General features: G+C 40.7%; 1 protein-coding gene and 1 long non-coding RNA gene across 3 annotated transcripts in view; one reads left to right on the top strand and one right to left on the bottom strand.

Annotated features, from left to right (window-relative positions):
* Positions 1-13,406, top strand: part of LOC120410691 — an 82,188-nt gene extending 68,782 nt beyond the window's left edge. The window contains exons 2-3 of the long non-coding RNA XR_005603003.1: positions 5,599-5,730; positions 12,569-13,406. This is a non-coding gene — a long non-coding RNA (uncharacterized LOC120410691). The remainder of the gene's footprint in view (positions 1-5,598; positions 5,731-12,568) is intronic.
* FGD5 (FYVE, RhoGEF and PH domain containing 5) overlaps positions 1-18,323 on the bottom strand; it is a 95,790-nt gene that overhangs the window by 64,235 nt on the left and 13,232 nt on the right. The gene's annotated exons all lie outside the window — the stretch shown is intronic.

Genomic DNA, 18,323 nt, shown 5'->3' on the forward strand with positions numbered 1-18,323 from the left:
TTTTATTGTATCCATTCGTGAATGTTTGTTTTAATTCATTCTGCAGAAGGAAGGCTCATTACTAAAGGAAATTAAAGTCCAAATGCATTTAAAGCCAGTAAAAGGAGATGCCTATTAGTGCAGCATGTGTTTAGCCAGTCAGTTCCCTATTATGCCAGATCATCAAGGCAAATACTGTATCTGAAGTCTGGAAAGGGCAGGAAAGACATGATGTCTGCTAATAGCATACACAGCCTGTCAAAGCAAGGTAACACAGGGATAATCACATTTCATACTCTGAGGCATAAGCTGTTTGCCTGCCAAGGCCAGAAAGGTGCTCTTTCTAATTCCACAAGCATTTCAATTGGAATTTTGCTCTTGCATTGTTGCGGTGAAGAATATAAGAGAGGGGAAGAGGATTTTTGGTCAGGTGCATAAGGCTTTTGCTCTGTTCCAGACAACTTCAGGGACAAAACTCTCCCATCTTCAACCACTGGAGATGCTCACAGAACGACAGTGCTGGTGCAGGTCTAGTTTTGGAACGGAATGCAGGAAGTGAGGAACACGAAGGTGTTTGGGCTTCATTTCAGGGAATGTCCTCTGGCCCAGCCTGGGGCACTATGAGTAGAGAAGGGATAAGAGAAAGCCTGAGAGTGAGTTTTCAACTAGCCATGTCCCAGATGCGCTAGAATGGATGGCTTTGAGGCTTTTGCTTTGACACACCTGTGTAGCCAATCCACACTTTAGGCTCAGTGATGTACCTTGGGGTGCACTGCTGTCTGTGAGCACCCTTACCCTCCCCAGTCCTGTGCCTTTAAAACAATAGGTAAAACAAATCAACAGTAAGAGCTGGACGTGCCTGAAAACAAAACACAGTGTCCTTGGGCCTCGGACAAGTGGTATGCCCCCTTCCTGCTCTCCCAGGCATGAGGGAGAGGCAGTGAGCTGTGGTGGCCTCAGCTTGTGCTCAGCCTGGCCCTCTGGCCCTTGTCCTGCATTTCCTGTAAACAGGGAACAGTTCCTCCCCAGAGATGACCTGGCAATGAACTAGTGAGGGCTGACGCTCAGCTGCACCACACCCAGCACCCCACCGCGCCAGAAGGTACAATGGGGCAGCTGATAATACATAATATGTTATTAAAGGCAGCTCTACCCTTTATTGACTCCTTTGAACATATTATTTACATCACATGTCAGCCACCACAGAGCTTTTACTTTCAATAAATCATTAGATTCACAGACACCCCGGAGCTTTTATATCCAACAGCCCTAGCAGAGGTTTTCCTTAAGATTCTTTTTATGCTTCTCTTTTCTTTCTTTCCCTTGCTAAATCACAGCCCTGTTGATCTCCATCACCCTATCATTCCCCATCTGTGGTAATCTTTTGCTGTGTTGAATCCTTGCAATGCAAAGGAGATGGGCATAATGAAGACCTGAGTGCTTGGCAGTGACAAAAGTATTGTGCTGTGAAACTCTTCTTCCCTCCCAGACCATGCACACCATACATCTGCATTATGTTGAAATTCCATTCTGCATTGCTGTCAAGGGACAGAAGATAACAAGGAACACATCCAGTAATTATCAGGATGGGTTTAAAATAATTTGCTGAGTAACCCCTAGTCACAGTACAAATGGCCTCTGACTGTGAAACCTCCCAACACTTTTGCCCTATTCTCCTCTATAAAATGACTTATGTCAGTGACAGTCTGACTTTGGATACAATGATGTAAAACTGGGGAGGATTTACCCTAATTTCAGTGAAGTCACTTTATATTTATACTTGTGATCTTTGAGCAGAATAAGACCCTCTGATTTCACTCTGAACCCTCTGTAAGACTTATGCCTCTCTATAAATCAGTGATAGAATAAGCCAACGAGCTAGAACTTCATTAACAAAGAGAAGGAAAAGATATAAGTAAGCAGTGGCTTTCAGCTGGTCACCTGATGGTCATCTCAGAATATAAGAAGTACACCTCTCTGGGGAGACCACTGTCTGGGAAGCAAAGCTGATACTGCTGCTCTACTACAAACTCTTTGTTATGATCTTTGGCATGTTTCTTAACTTAGTGCTTTGGCAGTCAGTTGTGTAAGGTGGGTAATCCCAGACCAATGTCCTGTTTAAAATACAGGCTAGACTGAAGGCTTTGGACACTGTGAATGCCTACCAGGGTCTAAACCAGAACTGCTTTGTCCGTTTCCCTTGAGGCACAGTTTTACTTTTCTTCCTGTTTACTGCAAACTAAAAGGGATTTCACTTTGTCCTTAAGACAAAAAGGGATGGGTTCCCCCAGGATTATGCCCATGCTTAAGACGCAGAGTAATGTTTTCAGTTTTATGGCTAAGCTGAGATACAGAAATCTACCTGGAACTGTTAACAGTCATGCTTGCTAGTATTGCTGTTGTCTGCTGGGGTGAGGGTTCTTGAGTTACAGGCCCTCAATGGCTTTCAGGCAGCCAAGTTGGTGATTTCTGCACAAAGACAGATACACACTAGAGAAGAACACTAATAATGAAAGATTTAAGCAGTGCTACTTGCCCAAGAATTAGAATTCATTCATAAAAACATTGCAGATAGACACTTCAGAAAAAGGTCTGCGTCAATCATTGTGTGGGAGTTTCACAAATGGAGCCAAGCAGAACCAAGGCATCTTTGTCACACACAGGGCTCCCCTGGAGATGTTCCGTGTTGGTGGATGGTTCTTCTGTCTTACAAGCATAATAAACAGCTTTAAAATTTTATATAGGTAAGAATCTGGTCCAGATGTGTTTCATAGCTGCACAAGGAGCTTATTGAGCTACACAGTGAGCTACACAGAACCAGAATATCTTTACAAGTCCTCTTCCTTAGTGTGTCTAGGTCTGTACACTACAGCAGTTGCTCTGTACTTTTGCACATATAGTCCTGAAACTCAAGAGTACAGCCAGAATTGCACTGTTGATTCTGGAATCTAGCTGGGATGAGATGTGATTAGGTGTCAGTTAGGCAAATGTGACCATCATAGCAGCAAATGGATCCAACTCATTATAATCCTTTCAGAATATCCAGTTTAACATAATCATAAGTGATAATAGTAGTGAAACCTCAAAGGAGGATGCCAGCTTGGAAATGGTGTCAGTGAAACACAAACACAAAACTTGAATCAATCATTATTTGCTGCAGCCAGAATTTTTAGTGATCTGCTTATTAATAGAAATCTGAATTCTTGGCACCTAATTCCAAAAGACATCAGAACTGGTGGAAGACAGAGGCTTTGGTTTTTGTAGTAGAGAACACTGCCCTTTTTTTTAAGCTGTTCAGAGTTGTATTGGGAAAAGACTTAAAATTAGTATTCCTAAAGCCTTTTAGATGACAGAGAAAATGATACTTCTAATGCAGGTAGTGACAGTTCTGGGGTTTTTTTAAATTTCTTTTCAAAAAAAGCATATTTTGTTCTAAAATTAGGAAAAGTAGCAGTAACACAACACTAATGCTTTACAATGTCTGAGTCTGCTATGATAGACAAAATACTAATTTCTTGCAAATAGTACCTTTCTTAGAAGTGAAGTTACAAGCACCTTGCACAATAATGAGCCCTAATACGAGAATTATCTCTAAGCATTGTTGTAGTATTACTGATTTCAATTTCATTCATGCGTAAGTAGAACAACAGTTGGTTGCGTACATAGCAGAATAAGGGCAGAACATGGAACTTCAACACTGGTATTAGGAAAAGTAGGGCACCCTTGGTTTGTAATTGCCATTTCTTAAATGGAAATGACACTTGTTATGTATGGCTTTAAGATACCACTTTCAGTGCAGTAACAACATCAGTCTGTCAGATCCAGCAGTAGAAGAGTGCCCAAGTGTGCAGTGTGAGTGCCTTCAGTAGCAGCTGGCAAGGAGATCAGAGTGCTTTATAACTTTCTGTCCTGCAGTTAAAGAATCAATCTGGCAGTAACTTGGCATAAACCCTCCATTTGACATATGCCTCAGGCTGAGAACGGTACTGAAGTTAGAGGGGAGTTAAGGGAAAGGTATAGGACCAGTGCATGCTGATAAGGTGTCAAACAGCATCCCAGGCTACCAACACTGCAGAAGAAGAAAGAACAAACCAGTAGCTCCCACGTGGGGTTGCATGCATGTGTACTGGCTTCAATTTACGATAAATCAAAAAGATAATTTTGTTGGGCTAATGATATTAAGCTTCAGAATTATTAATGGATCACAAAAGCAAACCTCGTGCACCCCAAAGGTAAATTTCATGGGGAAAAAGCCATAATGAGGGGGTTTATAGGCTGAAGTCCAGGTGCTAATTTTCAACCAAAGAGTTTTCATTTGGATGTGGCCTCAGGGTGGTATTTACATTTCTGGGACAAAATATTGTAAACCTATCAGCCTATTCATTTCACATTCAAGCCCTTAGATCCATATTCTATATTTGCCTCAAAACAACTGAGTCCATCGAAGTTGCTAGAGCAAGGGGAGAAGGTAAAAATTACTGTTTTGGTCTGGATGCTTGCTTGACATCAGACTTTACAGGTATTGGGGAATTAAGTGGGGGCCTAGAACTTTCCTCTGCTGCATTTATTAAGGCAACAACCAAGTCTAAATATCTAGACAGACGATTTGTGGCACAGTTGCTGACTTATTAGGAAGAGGAGTAAAATAATGCCTTATAAGCCATGAAGGAACAAAAAAAGATGAGAAATGAGTGCTGTTATGAGACAACACTCCATGCATGAGGATCAAGCCTCAGAAGTATTTTAAATGCAGCCTCCCTAATTCCTCAAGAGAGCTTGAGTGTTCCTCTGTACCCACCCCCAGACCAAATGACCCCATGCTTAAACCTCCCACACAGGCTAAAGAGCACTGATTCTTGCCATCATTCTTCAAGTGGCACCCTCATTGACTTTGCTGCTGTGGCACAGCTCGGCAAACGTGCCAGCATAGAAAATGCAGCCCAGCCTGCTCTGTGAGCACAGCCACACACAGAAGCAGAATCAGAACTGTCAGTCCAAGCAGTTTGTGCAATGATGTAGCCAGAAGCCATGGCCCAGTTTTAACAGGTTGAGCAGGAATACAAAGACAAGAGCTGGCCCTCATCAACCATTTTCTGTGGCTTAAACTTGTTTGTATCTCTGTAATAAAGTGTTCTGTGTGCAGGCAGATTAAGGATTTGCTCCACATCTACTGGTTTACTTTGCAGGGGGGCATAACTCTCCTTGTATGTATGTATTACAGTCAGAGATCTGGCAGTATAGCTGTAATATGGGGAGTCAGACTGTGCCTCCATTACCATTTGACTAACAGTATGCATGGCCTGGGTCCTCAACCTGAAGCTAGCTCAGCACCAGAAACATGAATAGGTTTTGCCCATTTAGCTGTCTGAATGGGGTCAGACAAGCTGCAGGAACATGCTGAGGAAGAGGACAAAGTGGCCTCCTTGGCCAGGGTCAAGGAGGAGGATGGGACTAGGCAGTAGTGGAATAGCTCAGCAAATTTTAACACTCGTCTGGACTTTAATGGGAACTGCACAAGGCCACGGGGGGTATACACACACCAATGTGTCCTGATGTGTGCATAGTCCTGCTTGTCTCTACAGTGTATTCTGCAACCACTTTATGCTGTTTGCTTTTCAGAGGACACCATGAAAAGGACGCCCAGTGTATTATACAGAGGATCAGAAAGGAGACCTGTGCAAGGATCTCCTTGGCAGGTTCCATTTGAGCCGTGGAAAATGCAATGAAGCGGCCAACTGTGTGTATAGATTTGTAAGTATCCAGTATGCCCTGTTATGCCTATCTTATGCTGTGATTTTCTGCAGCTGCCTGCTGCAATAATGTATGGCTGTTGGTTCTCTCCTTACTCTGGGAGTGGATGAACACAGGTAAAATAAGAGATGTGAGTGATTCACACTCTCCCAATGGGTTGGCTGCATGACTGATATGAGGAAATGGCTGGTTAACATGAAGACATTACTGATAAATATGCTCAACAACCCTTCAGCAGATAGATGCTGCTTTACAAACTGTGGCATTGAGGCACTCACAAATGATTGTGTGAAGTCAAGAGGTAACTCTGACCACTCTGAAAAGATCTTGTCTGGCCTTATACCATACGGTGTAGCATGAGGTTTTGCAGCAGGTACACTGTTAGGTTCTCTGCTCTAAACAACCTGTTCACTTACCACTGAATTGTAAATCAGTATCTTTACACAGGAGATGCTCCAAGACTTCCCAGCTACCCTGGCCTGTCACAGATTTCATGGTTCAAGTGGTGCCATGTCTACCTGTGTCAAAAGTCCTCAAATACCTTTTAAAATAGAATTGTGCCATAGTATTGCTCCTTTTTATGCCTTGAAGCTTTCTTGTTGAATTGTTATCCCATGCACCCAGTTTTTCCTCTGAGACACTTGATTTTACACATACTCGGAAAGTCAAACTCCTTCACATCTTAAAGCTGTGATGAAAAAGTATTCTATCTGCTATGTGTAGAATGGAAAACTCTGATTACTGCAAAGTCTGGAGCGTTAGCTCAGTTTGTACAGGACTTGACCAGGAGATAACTGTTTTTCTTTGCTGCAACATCTGAGGTGTAGGAATTTATTTTTGAGCCTCAGACAACTGAAAAGAAATTATTTCAGATGTTCTAGAAATGAAAAAGGACTGTGTCCATTTTCGGTTTTTGAGACCAGAATCTGTCGGTATTTCCTCCTCCCTGTGGCTGGTGTTTTAGGCACCCAGTTGTGAGAAACTCAGAATCTAATTACCAGTGCTGACTGATTCAAAGTGATCTGGAAAACCAGACCTGCAAGAAGCAGAGACTAGGTTTTCTATGTCTTAGGCTACAACTTATAGGAGTTGCTTTAAAGTCTGTCAAAACAGATGTACGGTTCATGTACAGTTCTTTTGTGAATGTTTCCCTTTTGGAAAATGTTTCAGCTCATTCTAGTTCCATGTTCTAGCATAAACCATCAAGGCAGTCAAATCATAAATTGCTGTTCACATCCTCAAAGGTACCTATGTACCCCAAATGAGCATCTGGCATCGTATCATTTATCATCCAGATTCCACTTATAGTCACTTTTCTGACTATGACACATTTACTAATGTTCTTCTGACTATGAGTCCTGGATCCTCTTAGGAAAAGATGATACATTTCACAAAATGAAACTGTCTGATAACATGGCACATATCATAGATTGGAGATTAGGGATATGTTCCTGATTATTATTACTTTGTTTATTTTTTGGCAGTGTAATTTAGTCACTAAAACTTGGAACCAGAGTCTTTATGTTCTATTTTCATTTTGTTACCAGTTCATTATTCCATACTTTCCATGGAAAATACGCACAGTAAGTTCAACATAATGAACGCCATGCTGCCCTGCAGGACTCTTAAGATGGAAGGCAAGTTGTTATTTCCCTGTACTACCAGGATCAATTGCTTTATCAACACCATGCAGCCAAATCTGGGGACAAACCAGGGGAAAAATGCAGTGAAGCTAGGATCAAGTGAACTTAGTTTTCTTGCATTTCAGAGATTCACCCAGTCGTTAAAGCAGAGTATTTCCAGAAGGAGAGAAACAGAGCTTAACTGCTAATCTGTAGGGCTGAAGGAAAGTGCTCTCCTCTGTCTTCTAAGAGGTCAGGTTCATTTCCCACATCAAAATTAGAGTTGGCTGTCCTTTTGTTTCGCTGAGGCGTTTTTAGTTGGAAAATCACGCTTGGAATGATTAAACATTACATAGATTTATAACATTTGGCTGGGATGAATCTATTAAATTATTCTGCCACTTCTCCCCAATAACTGTGTAAAATCAAAAACCATCTTAATTCTGCGACTCTAAAATGGTTTAGTTCAGAATTTACTTCAGTATCTATTTTTTTTACTTGCAAATGAAACAGGAAAAATGTCATGAACCACAGAACTCCTTTATTTTGTTGGGGTTTTTTCCTTGGACTTTTCAATTAGGCACGCATATTTTATATCTCTTGTAGCCACTGAAGCAATGTTTTTTCTTAAAACTGCAATCGAATGGCAAGATAAATTACTTGTCCAGACAACTTAATATATGTCACTCTCACAGTGGCTCTTTACTCTGGATGTATTCATTGTGATGTAGTTTTTCTCACTGCCACTGTCTGGATTTTTTAAGCCTGACAATGTGAAAGTAGAAAGTATAGAGGAAAGATTTTGAGGTGCCCAGTTTTACCTCACATACTGCCCTTTTCTATTTAAGGACCAGGAGATTTGACTTCAAAGATGTGTTGTACTGTATGCAGTCCATTACTTCTGTAGACATGTGTGCTAAGGAAGAGTCTTTTTTGAGTTCTTCTAGCCAAGTCTCAGAACTAAGAATGCAGACTGATACCTGAAATGTAAGAGGATAAGAAACTGTCATCAGAAACACCAAACTAGCTATCCTTGACGAGGTCCACCTGCCCAGAGGGCCCATCGGGGGGGTGCAGTGGGTTAATATCCAAGTTTAGTAAATGTATTCAAGGCATAAGGACAAACTGCCAACAGACTGAAGAGGTATTTAATTTGGGACAGCTGAGGATGGCTGGATGGAGACTGTGGAGCAGACATATGCAACTATCCCTTGTCTCCGTTCCCCAGTACCTAGCTGTATTTCTTTTGAGAAAAAGAAGTTTGAGGACATCCCTGTGACACTCATAAAGCTGGTGTAGCATGAGTCAGACAGAGCACTGGAAGGTGCTCACTAATGATAGGTCTAAATCTGCTTGCTCTAGACCTTTGATGGATAGCATCTAATTAATCCAGTCAATTACTGGATCCTTTTATAGATCCTTTTATATTTTAAAGGAAAGAATCCTTTTATAAGCTCTTTAAGAGGGTTCTTGGCAAAACAAACAGTGCCTCTTAAATATGTTCTTCCATCCATTAACTCTAATTGGTTGATTAAAGTAAAATTAAGTGTTGTATGCCACTGAACACCAAATTTTTAGAGGGAGTTTTTACATTAACCCTTCTTTGGGTCCTGTGAAAGAAGAATTCTTGTAGGATAATTAAAAATGTGTTGTACACTATAAATAACTTTGCTGGGTGGCACAACAAACCATAAACTACTAGACTGGATTTGCATTTAAAATGCAATAGCATTCTGTTGCTTTTGTTACAAATCTAATCTAGAGATATACCCCATGTCATGGAGCAGGGGATTCTGGAAAGACTACAGCATTCTAATGTGCAATCTTTCCTTCAATAAATCTTCTCAGTAAGGCTTGTGGTGGGGGTGGGAGAGGAGAAAGGCATGCACAGAACATGGCATGCAATACCATGTCATGTTATTGACCGTAAAGGTCTGACCATTACAGACATTTCATCACCCTGTCTGCAGCACGTGCTTTTTTTCTGCATGGTGCTAGGAATGCTTAAATCACACCAGTATCACTTCTGTGCTCCATATTCATCATCCAGGGCAAATCTGCAATACACAGCAGACTCTCTCCTCTTGTGTAATCCCACTGAAATGTATTTCTGGTTCATATAATGAAAACAGGGAAGACAGAGAAGTCTACCCAGGCATAAAAGCCCTCAGGACATGAAGATGGTGATGTGTACACATTCCTTCTTTTCTGCTCTGTAATTTGATCATGGAAATAGCCATCACAATCAAGTCCATCTACTAATAAAGCCAACATCTGCTGAGGTCTTTGGACCATTTCCTGGGAGCTATATGAGACTGGGATTTCTCATAAACAAAGCCAGGGTGAGATGCAGCATGTTGTGTCTGAGCAGTGGCAGCCCTGTGAGGCTGTGCTGTGTATGCAGGATGGTGATGTGCAATGCAAAGCTGTGCCGGGGGAGCACATTGGCCTCCTCACTACCGATACTGTCCCCACACATCTGCATCTGCAGCATGAACCAAGACAAACAGCTCCAAGGATATGAGGAAATGGGAGAGCAGTCATGGAGCTGCTGGAAAATTGATACCTGCATGTGGGCAATGTATTAAAATCTTTCCTTCTTTGGTATTAATATGACATTACTGATAATGTCTGGAGACACTTCTCAAAGGTGCTTGTTAGAAAAACTCTGCCATCCAAGAGCACTTAATATCTTGTTTTTCTGTCTCTAATGCCTGACAATGCAAGGTGAAGCACGCCTTGTGCCCAGCTCTCAGCAGCAATGGGTTATCTCCCGCAGACTGCTCCCGGTCTATGAGCAGCTTGAAGTCCTGCATTAACTGCTATCATCTTCTAATTCCCAGTGGCAATTCAGACAATACTCAAGGAAACAGAAATAAAAACATGACTCATGTCAGAGCTGGCTGCAGCTGTTGTCAAGATTTTCAATAGGTTGTGCACGGCCTGAAGTCAAGTATAGTACCGGAATCCCTTACTCTGCAATGAGCTTACAAAGCTTTCTTTCAGGTTTATACTGCAAAATTCAGTAACTGGTGAAAGCTCATGAGATTTTTTTTTCCATCACGTTCACCAGATCACAAGTGACACTGTCTCTTTCCCTTGTCTCTAGGCTCAGTCCCTGATCCTCCTTCCCTCTGTGACAGCATTTTTATGGGACTTTCTCCCACCTACAGGATCTAGAGCACAGCACATTTCACACTGACATAAAGAAAAACTATGTATAGATTTATGTAAGTGATTTAAAAAATAATTACGTTTCTTTAAAAAGCCTCTCACAATGCTTATGATCACTTTGGTTCTCTTTGGCTGAATGATTGTCAGCAAAATTCCATACAATTGACCCATACAGGTCTTTAAAGGAGCTAAGCCCCATTAGTAGACCACTTCTGTGCTACCTCCATAACTAACATTAACATATCACCAGCCCTGGGAAATGCTAGACCTACAAAACCGAAATTGTCTTGTAAAGCTTCTCATCAATGCTATGGGTGCATGCTAGCTTAGTGTAGTCACAGAGCAAGGATTTAAGAAGCAGAGAACTAAGAACTGAGTGGAATCAGCAGCTAGAATTTGTTTTCCTGAGAAAGCAAGAAAAGGAAAGGATGGGAAAATCTTTCCCAAAACAACTATCTAAAACCTATGCTGAATCTGTAGCTCAGAGCCTGCTTTGCCTAGCTTTGTCTCCAGTATACATATAGCTTGCTTCTACTACAAATGCAGGGTAATGTAAGCAACATTGCTATTATCATACATAGCAGCGAGGCAAAAGACAGCTTGGATTGTGTTGAACATGCGTATCTTTTTTGGATATCCTCTGACATCCATGCCTGTACTGAGCCGCTCTAGCTAGGACTAGCAGAAAAACAAAGCATGAGCTGATTTTTTCTTCTTGACAAAGTTCTCCTTGAGTTTTACCATAAATAGGAATGTATGGTAACTGGACTGCTCATTGGGATGAGAATAGTCTTGATATGGTCAGCATATGGGCAAGTGTGGTACAGGTCAAAACCTGCTTTTCAGCTAACAAACTATGTGTCTTTTTTCTGCCCCTGTCTTCTACAAAATGTCAGAAACATCTGGAAATTTGGTGTTGCTTCTCCTTTCACAGCTACTTGTATATGAGGTTATGTTGATGATCTTTAGAATGCTTCCCCCTCATTTGCTCTTTGTTGGGACAGAAACAACTATAGCCTTATGGTTTTCTCTGGGCCACAGTTCACCTAAATTAATTGTCACTGGAAGGGGCAGGTTGCACCTGTATAAAAAACAATCAGGTACTTTAGCTGTACCTATTGCTTCAGCTGCATTTTTTATCCAAGGAGTGAAAGGCTTCAGGAGTTTCTAATGGCCATTCTCCATGCCCATCTGATGCAATACCACAGCTGTATTTTTCACAGCTGATTAAAATCTTGGCACTGCTGTTAGGATTCTCCTGCCAGCTGCATAGCAGCATACTTCAAATGCTAAACGACTGTCATACCTACTTGTGCAACTTTCTTAGACTTTACCAAGGAGCCCTAATCTTTTTCTGACCAACAGTTACATTCTTTCCAAAATGATGATTCCTGCTTGGACCCACTCTACCAGCTTCTTCGCTTCCTCAGAAAGCCTAGCACTGTAGAACTGCTGCAGGAATCAGGCATCAGGAAGCAACCAGCCCTACACTGACAATAACCTGCCACAGCCTCGGGGAATGCTCCTGGGGAACTTCTGATTTGCAGTAGAAATGGTATATGGGATCAGTAAATGCACAGATTTAAGCACAACTCCTTCTCCGGGGTCTGAGTTCAATGAAAACAGTAAAACTGATGTGCAGCTACTGTCTTGGAAAGGCTTTTTGTTCCCTTTCCCCAGTGATCTGCCCAAAAGCTCAGTTGTATGCTGGGATCTGCAGTGTTAGTATCCCCAGAATGGCAGGGAAAACACAACTTGCAGCAAGAATTACTTGGGAAAGCAGCACAGTCAACTGCAAAGGGCACATCTACCTTCTCTCGTGCTGAAGACACTGAAAAGTCCTTATTGGTCAATGACCTTCGTTCCAATCACTGTATCGGTTCGACTTCTTGCCTTTTGCCTTAATGAATTCAGGTCTCAAATTGGGACTTCCCTTCCAAATGCAATATAAATCCTAACAGGTAAAGTAAGGGGAAGATGTTTTTGCATGTGGCAAGATTCATTCACTGAAACCTGTCAAAAAACTTGTTTCCGTGTTCCAGAGAGTTGCACACAGCGTTCCTGATCGAACCACAGGAAAATCTCCATCGCAGCGTCAGCTCCTCTGACTGTTCAAACTTGAAGGGCCTGTGGAAGAATGACTAGCTGGAGGGCCAAGCTCAGCTACTTATAATTAGGAGGACATCAGCATCTCCATGTGTTAATGATAGTAACTTTCCAAACAGACTGTGTTTTGTATTTAAGGACTTTTGACTGCTATGTACTACACTGGATATCATGAGCTCTATGATTAATTTTCAGATTATGTTCTCTGTGGTTTATGCACTTTCTCACCTGTTTTCTTATGTAAGCTTTTAAAAACACCTATCTGTGACTACAGCACGTGATCACTAGAAGGGACGAAGATTTGGCCTACTTAACCTCTCATTAAAGGGTAAAAGTTTTTAAAGGAAAATAATGGTAATGACATTTATTATGAAAAAAGAAAAAGTGCTTTCTGCTTACAAGCAATAGAGCTCCCCAGGGCCAGACTATAATCTCAGACATCTTCTGTAAAATAATTTGAAAATTTTTTTTATTGTCTGATTAATATTTGAATGAAAGGGCTCTCTGGCCAATTGCAAAGACACTTCCTAAACCCTTCTAATATCCTTTACAGAAGCCCTTCCACTTTCTCATACTCTTGGAATGAGTTTAAGTGCGTGAATTTAAGTAGCACTAAAACAGACCACTGTTTTAGAATCAGTTCTGATTTCTTTTCTCGGTGGGTATTATTCGTTGACCTATTTTAGAAGTTTAGAAGTTAAATTCTTTCAAATGTCTTCACTAATTGAAAGAAAAAGAAAATGAAGGAAAGTGGGGAGAATATATTGATGAAGAAAATCTCATTTATTCAGAGAATTCAAAAAAATTAGGAGGTGGCATCTTCAGCTTCTCCCCATTGTAATGGTTGCAGTTGTGTGCAGGTTTAATTCAGCTCGCTCTGCTGGACTTCACAGAACAGTCCTGAACATTTGCTTCTGCCTTTGTATACATCAGACTGTCAAGTTGTGTCTGTTCTCAACCTTAAATAATAGCCTTGTAGGTTAATTGGCACCCTTACCGAGCCTCAGTTCACCAAGTACTTCTCTGATTTTTAAAAATATTGACAAACCTACCGGTATTGCTGTAACAGGAACCTTCTTTTTATTAGGAAACTTACTGGTCTTTCATGTAAATTAAAGCACCGTGAATTTCCTTGAGGTTATATAAATGACACAGATTTACAATTCAACAGGTCTCAATTCACAGTTTAACAAAAGATATATAATATTAATGTGTTATTATTTTACTGTGATAAACATGACAACACTGATTGTCCTTTCTTGATAATTGCTATTGTCATGTATGAACTATTTATACTGAAGCTTCCATTTCATAATTATCTCTAGACTTTCACCTTATCCACCATATCCTGTTTTTAGATACTATACTGTGCTTCTCTAAGAGTTGGTGATATAATCTCACAAAACCTACATACTTCTCATTTGAAGGAACAGAGAGAACCCAGACTATGACATCTTGATTTCATTGGTTAAAAATATGTGCTATGTTGGAGGAAAGTCATTATTAATGATTTAAATTTCATCCTAAGCTAAAAGACATATAAATGTATAAAGTAGGATGCTATTCAGACAATTTTTAGGCAGAGAAGTCATGTTCTAAGATGTTTCTTATGCTCAACTTTTGTTAGGCTGTTTTTTGTGTTTGCTACAAAAGGGTAATGGACCAATCATACAGACTGCTCAAGCTGCTAATCAGTGACTGATGACCTGCAGGGAGCAGAGAAGATATTATCACTCTAAGTGTCATAATTTGAACATAGGGTGATGAATCCTGTGGTGAGGCAAGGGGACAGATAAGTATTCACTGGAGGGGGAACTAATTGCTTATCCACTGGATTTTTCTCCTTTTAAAGGAAGGGGGATTTGTGTCCCCCATGATCCATGAACCATAAACAGTGGTTCTCTTGCTGTCTAACTATGATATGATTTTGGTATACATTTTGGAATTGGTCTGTGCTGACATCATCCTTGTGATCTTGCATGTAGGCCTGACAGAAGCCCAGACTGACTCTGGCTATGCAGGAAGAGGATTGCTTACAAAACTCTGAACGGAGCTGCTTACCCATGAAGCATCCTCTCCAACATTAGCACTTCAGATGCTGGCACTGTTGTACCAGTCCCTAAGTACGTGTGTGTTCCTGCTTCAGACTGGTGAAATTAAAGAAAATATATCACTTGCTTAACACATAGACTATGGTTTTTTTCTGACTTTCTACTAAATAAATTTTTTTCACTCTCTTCTTCTTGGAAGAAGCACATCCCTTGTGAATAAAACACATTTGCAAAGGAATGGTATATGGAAGAGGTGATCAGCTTTCTTGCTTGTACTCAGGCTGAGAAGCATCAGATAGATGACCTATGTCTTGAAAAGCAATGGAAGGTTGGAGCCCTGGGGATAATTTACAGGCATGAGATGGCAATTCTAGAGACCTATTAGATATTACATAAGCCTTGGTGCAGTTGGACATAGCACTGCAATCCTCACACTGGCCCACAAAAATTCACTTGAGAGTCAAAGTCTGAGCAAGTCCTGCTGCTGGTTAAGTATGATGATCAGACTGAGGGTCTTCTAGTATGTATCAATGACCATTTTATGTAGAAGGATATAGGAATGTACAGGTTACAACACCACAGGTTTTCAGCTTATTTTCTATGAGTATTCAACATCACAGTGGGATTAGCTGTGGAACTGAAGGAATACTCCTTTTATTCCTCTCCCTATCTTCTTTTCTCTCTGGATTTTGAGCATCTTAGCAGAAAGAATGATTGAGACTTATAACCAGAAAGCAAAAAAGGGGGAATGAAATTCTGAAAACTTCCTGACCATCTTCCTGACCTTATCTAAATGCTGATAAAAGATTCTCTCTCTCTCTCCTAAACTATGAAATGAGTGTTTGAAGTACCCCTTTCCTAATACCCTGATGTTTATCACACTGCTATATGCATGGCTGATGCTTTGACAGTCAAACTAGGTTAGTGAAGCTATTCTTTACGGCATATGCAGAATACTTTATCTCTAACTGACTTCCATCTGATGCAATTTAAGCCAGTAACTATGATGAAATTGCTTTGGTTTGTGAAGGGTCAAGGCAATGCTGTAGTTACAGTGTACTGTCCCAGAGGTGGGGCACAGCTATCTTTTCTTTCAGCCTGAACAATTGGTTTGTGTTGCTTTGCACTCTATAGTGCAAATCTTCAGAGAAAAGGAGCTAGGAAGTGATTTTCAAAAACCAGTGAGTCAGAGAATCAGAGAATCATTAGTTTTGGAAGGGACCTCTGGAGACCGCCTGGTCCAACTTCCCTGGCAAGGCAAGGTCATTGTAGATTACACAGGAAAATGAAAACTGGGTCTGATTCAGGCCTTCAGACTATGTGGACTGGGTAAAGATTAGGGGAATTTTGTTCATTTCCTCTTAGGACCCCTTATTCTTACACCATACAGAAGGCTAATGATGATCTATATTATCATACACCTGAATCAGAGTTTAATTATTAATACCAGATAACTAGATTTTGGGGATACACAATAACTGCTCTTCGGGGGGCAGTGTTGTCAGTTCTGTTCTGGCAATGGTACTTTTAAGTTAAGATTTATTTCTAGAATACTTCAGTTATCAGATGTAAAAACTTGATTGCTTCTAATTAGAAATTATTGGTTTAAATCTACTACACATGGTCTGTCCTTTTAAGCAAGAAAATGAAACAGCGAATCTTCTCATCTGACAGGTTCTGTGAACTCCCGTCCCAGCCCGCTGTTCCCCAGTCATACGCAGTAGTGAAGGTTCCTGGTTGATAATAATCTTTTATAACACTCTCACAATCAGTTCTTTGAAGTGTGATAAAGAGTTGTACTTGGCCATTCATCAACAATGTAGCAATTCCATAAGGTATCACCAGATGCTAAATACAAGTGCTCTGCAGGTGAATGCACCAAAAAGAGGTTCATGGGCTCAAATACCATCTATTGCAAGGGTTTAATCCAACACACTTGTACTCTCAAACAGTTGAAAATGGCCTCTGGACATGACCAAGCTGCAGTTCAAAGTAATTTTTATCCCTGTGTGGTTGTGGCAGAGGTATGCTTGATAGGTATTCGTACTAGAAATCTTAAATCCATGGTGAGGTATTTTAGGCCAGACTGCTTTAGCAGTGAATAAAACATCCATATCCATACATCATGTATACATGTGTAAATAAGTGCACCTGCTTGTACAATTTGCTTTGCTTTACAATTAGACCATATACTGGTTCTTCAAGTCTGTTATGCCACTGGATGTGCATTTACACGGGATGTGTATTTACATTTCATCAAAGATTTTCAGGCATGTCTTTGTCCAAAACATGCTGACAAATACAGCAAATAATAGCTATCTCAGCGGTAATTATGTCTGCCTGGTGCTCTTCCCCTCCACCCTGGTTATCTTGATAAAGGGGCTGTACAGGAGCCTAGCCTTCATTTCACTCCCAATGGCAAAAACTGCATGCACAACAAGCAGCAGGCTGAAGAATTATGTTCATGCCTTGACCTCGAGACTTCCTGAACCAGTTTGGATTGGCTCTCCCTTTGAAACTACAGGTTTCCACAGGAAGTTCATAAATGGGCCCAAGTCACAGCAGTTGACGTAGTCCTAATATTTTTAACTTGGTTCTTCAAGAACTACCTAAAATGGGTGGCGTTTCACAGACACAAAGAACTGGCCGGTTTTTTCAAAAGCAAATGTCAGTGTGCTGGGTGAAATGCAAACTACTGAAAGCAAGTGAGCAATGTAGCTTTCATTGTTCTGGGGATGTGGTGGTGTGTGTTGCGAAGCTGCACTGTGCTCCACCATGTCTCTTGTGTCAGCATCACTGGAGCTCCCAACACTGCAGGCAGCCACCCGCTCCAGAGAGCTAGACCATAGGCCTGTGTTCCACATCCCTCTGTTTCACGTGCGTTTGAATCCACTGCTTAAGCCTTGATGCAATCTCTTTTCCCATGTCCTACTCACTACCCCACATCATTTGTGTCTTAGAAATGGTTTGCAAGACTCATTCAGAGGTGTTAAAGAAAAATTATTTTACTCCCTAAGTCTGAAATACCCTAAGAGGGGTGTGTGAAATGCCCATGGTTTGTTCCATCCACAATAACAAGAGAGAGGACCAGAAAAAATAAATGTTGCAAAGAAACACAAGTATTAAATCTTTTGGAGAATGATGGATGGAAATGGACATGAAAACCTTACTTCTAAGATTTTTATCTTTTTCACACAGCTCTAACAAAATGCAACTGCATTAAAGACATTACTTTTCATTCATTTGCTTTGCACCTTGTTTTCTCATTACCTGCTAAACATGAACTTAATGGAAAACACACTTCTTATTTACATCTCTGCATTCCACTGATTGTATGCTATAATCTGACAACAGGTTCAAATTCAAAGGTGTTGAGTGCATTGCTCCTACATTCCTATGAAAAAGAAATTTTCTTGTTTGCAAATAACCTAATGGAATGGGATGAAAGATTGTTATTAATGTAAGCAGTGCATATGATTTCAGACCTATTTAATTCATTTATAAATTAGGAGCTCTGTCTAAAGGCCATGATAGATCTTAAAGCAACTTCTAAAATTAACTGTCTAATCTGATTAGTTCATTGGGGTTTTCTGGTTTATACTTAACTGATGTACTTTGAAACATAAATTATGTATATATT

Source organism: Corvus cornix, chromosome 12, assembly GCF_000738735.6.
Source record: "Corvus cornix cornix isolate S_Up_H32 chromosome 12, ASM73873v5, whole genome shotgun sequence".
NCBI lineage: Eukaryota > Metazoa > Chordata > Aves > Passeriformes > Corvidae > Corvus > Corvus cornix.